Below are 3,847 nucleotides of genomic sequence, written 5' to 3' on the forward strand. Positions count from 1 at the left end.
TCTCTGCAGGCCGTCGGAGGAAGTTGTTCGGCCCGCGCGGCGCTTGTTTTGCAGCCTGACAAGGCAGGCGGGCGGACACACAAGAAACCCCGGGCGGGCGCAATCAAGCCGACGCTGACCAATCTGCGCATCTGGCGGAGCGGTCCCCGGCTCTTACAAGCTTCATTTACGCTACGCTGCGTTTCGTAATTTTCTGATGCAAATCGACATCGCGCATACGCCGGCCCCTTCCTCGCTCTCCGGGCCCCGCCGGCTGTGGCTGGCGAGAATCGCCCGTCGGGTGGTACTGCCGGCTCCTCCGGGTCCTTTTCTTCCTTTTCCGTTTAATGACTGTTCCGTGTTAGATGCGGCGTGCGTATCTCGCGAAAGCGGGAGGTTGTTCAACTCTGCGCTGCAAACAAATACCGTTATATCGCATAGGCGAATGCGCCTGCTAACTTTCGATTTTATCAGGGACGGAGTAGCCCGGCACCGTTCAGAGTGACCAGGGAGCTGGCTGCACTGTGGTCGTTACTCGTACTGCGAGTGGCCGCCTTAGACAGATCCCTAAGATGGGGAGACTAGGAGGGATGACAGGAAAGTGCTCTAATCTAGCGCGACGCGTAGTGACGTACGGAAAAAAGGGGCTACATTCACGCGGTTTTCTTCTCAGAACTTTTAAATTTTTTTGGGATAGGTGTTTAAAATTGTTTAGATGAAGTATAACTTGGTATGTATGCTTCTAACTCCATATTACATTTAAGAGTGCAAAATAATCTTATACAGCCTTAAACCGAGTGCACAAACGTGCCAAGGCATGGGACAGATTTACGCACCTGTGGGGCATTTTTACGCAGATCATAGAATACAATAATGAGTACACAAAACACACTACTACACTTTGCAAAATATGTTTCGTTTGCAGTAAACAAAATTATACCTGACATGGTAAAACAAAACAATATTTCTGACACTAATGAATTTTTTTTACGTGCTTCCACCTGTTAGCATAATACGGTCTACATGGAAGTATCAGTGTTAATTAGAGGCCCGTTCATCATAATTGTTAGAGTAACAATTTATGCACACGAAAAATAATATGTTTCCTGTGGTACAATCGTCGTGAACGCAGCTTTTTCATCAAAGGCACTGGGCCTCTTCTTGATTTCTTTTTGCTTGGGTGCATAGTTTCAAGCAGTAAATACGAAAGCAATTTTTATCCTCTTCGTCTGACTGCTGAAAGTTACAGGAGAAAGAAAGAAGAACTGTATGGAGCATAGGCTGGGACGGGAGTGATTTGCTGAAAGATGCTTTGGAAGGAATAGTTTGTGACAGGAGATTGTGAGGAAGAAGGAGATACAAGATGATAGGCAACGCAACATAATGGGAAGCGTAAATTACGCGGACATTAAGTGGATGGCAGAAAACAGGAGAGCATGGAGACTTACTATGTGAAAACCTGACACTAATGATGACACAGAAGTAAGCCTATCCACATTTTTCCTTACTGTTGCTTTTAAAAATATTCTTATCCTTATGAGTCACAAAATTAGTTTCTCCTGCTTCAGATTCATTAGGTTCAAACAGATAGCAATTTTATAGCAATTTCTATTTTTTAATGCCCTGTGTCTTCATTTTGTAAGACAGCGTTTCCAGCTGCTGTTCTCTTCAAGTTTCCTTGGCTTGGGTATCAGTTAGGATGTCTGTGAGTGTCGCTTATGCCTTCAACCAGACAATGGTCGAGACATGTTTGGGGGCAACCCGGTCAGGCTGAACGCTTTAGACACCCTGTCCAGTGAGTGCAGCAAGGGGGAGGTTCCCTGCTGTTTAGGGGTGGCATTGTGTGGGGCCGACGTACGCCGCTGGTGGTCATGGAAGGCGCCGTAACGGCTGTACGATACGTGAATGCCATCCTCCGACCGAAAGTGCAATCATATCGGCGGCACATTGCCGAGGCATTCGTCTTCATGGACGACAATTCGCGCCCCCATCGTGCACATCTTGTGAATGACTTCCTTCAGGATAACATCGCTCGACTAGAGTGGCCAGTATGTTCTCCAGGCATGAAACCCATCGAACATGTCTGGGATAAATAGGAAAGGGCTGTTTATGGACGACGTGACCCACCAACCACTCTGACGGATCAACGCCGAATAGCCGTTGGGGAGACTGGGACGATCTGGACTAACAGTGCCTTGATGAACTTGTGGTTAGTATGCCGCGACGAATACATGCATGCATCAATGCAAGAGGCCGTGCTACTGGGTATTAGAGCTACTGGTGCGTACAGCAATCTGGACCACCACCTCTGTATGAAGGTCTCGCTGTATGGTGGTACAACATGTGGTTCCATGAGCAATAAAAAGGGCGCCGGCCGCTGTGACCGGGCGGTTCTAGGCGCAGCAGTCCGGAACCGCGCTGCTGCTACGGTCAATTATCTCTGGACTTGTTTCTTTACTTGAGTATTTTGGCTACGGGTTGGTCTTTCAGGCCGGTAATGCACGATCACACGACGCCCGCAGACGGACATGTTCATCCAGGAGGCGGAAGTTAACCACCTGGTACCTGCTGACATGCTGACTTGGGCCCGATTTAACATGCTTGGCATCACGTGGAACCTACACTGTGTTGTGGCAGGAACCCCCTGAACCCCTCCTCCCTCCCCCCTCACCCACTGCATGAGTTAAGGAAGATTTAAAGGCACATTTTCAGCCATAGCATGTAAATCTATTTTTTTCTTAGTCAGAGAAACCTGTTTAATAAAGCATGAAAGCCAATGCATGTTATCTTGTGCGCGGTCACATGTGATCGCTGGTGAGACACAGAAAGGATGTCTAGTCTTTTGTTAATTACTTCTTCTGTTATTTGTTCTGGAATGGAGTCGAGGGAGAGCCTCGCGCGTTAGACTGGCCGCTCTAATTTAAACTCTTTAATTTTATAAAAAGTCACTGCGTACTACAGGGCGCATACTCGCACATACTAGTAATTATATAAGGAAATTTCCACTGCGCAGGGACGAGATACCGACGTGCGGATAATCAACATATCACTAGTGATTAATATTGTATTCCCAATGTAAGTAGCATAGTGCACTTCAGTAATTATAGTTATGATTAACGCTATTGTGATTTCATTATTTGTTTAATACATGATCCTAAAATTTCAATATTATACGTAAACTGTATTTTCAGTATTTATCTCATTTTTAGCTCAGAAATAACGTGGCCCACGAACCTCCTTACGGCGACGAAATTCTCAAAGTATATGTCCGATGCCACCTTATCATGGTTTAAATATGTACACTGATTTTTAAATATTTCCATCCATCTCAATTCAGTTCAACAAAAATTATATAAAAAAATCAAAATAATATAAATAATCATATTTACATACATATATATATATTTTATTTAACTATTTACAAAGACCACCACCGAAGGGACGTACAAGCTAGAGCAGTAATCACCAGCTGCGACATGGTCGCATATACGAACTATGATCCAATACTGTCAAATGTTTTTTATTCCAGTATTTGATCACAATGTCAATCAAAGACTGGAATAAAAAACATTAGAGCAGTAATGTCTCCCCGGCCGGGGTGGTCGAGCTGTTCTAGGCGCTACAGTCTGGAACAGCGCTGCTGCTACGGTCGCAGGTTCGAGTCTTGCCTCGGACATGGCTGTGTGTGATATCCTTAGGTTAGTTAGGTTTAAGTAGTTCTAAGTTCTAGGGGACTGATGACCTCAGAGGTTAACTCCCATAGTGCTCAGAGCCAGTAATGTATATCACCTTCTAGACACCACTTCAGGGAGGATTCAGTTACAGTGTACTGGGTAAAGCAAAACGGCATTCAGTGCTGTCCAGCAGC

This window comes from Schistocerca piceifrons, chromosome 8, assembly GCF_021461385.2.
Source record: "Schistocerca piceifrons isolate TAMUIC-IGC-003096 chromosome 8, iqSchPice1.1, whole genome shotgun sequence".
NCBI classification, from domain to species: Eukaryota; Metazoa; Arthropoda; class Insecta; order Orthoptera; family Acrididae; genus Schistocerca; species Schistocerca piceifrons.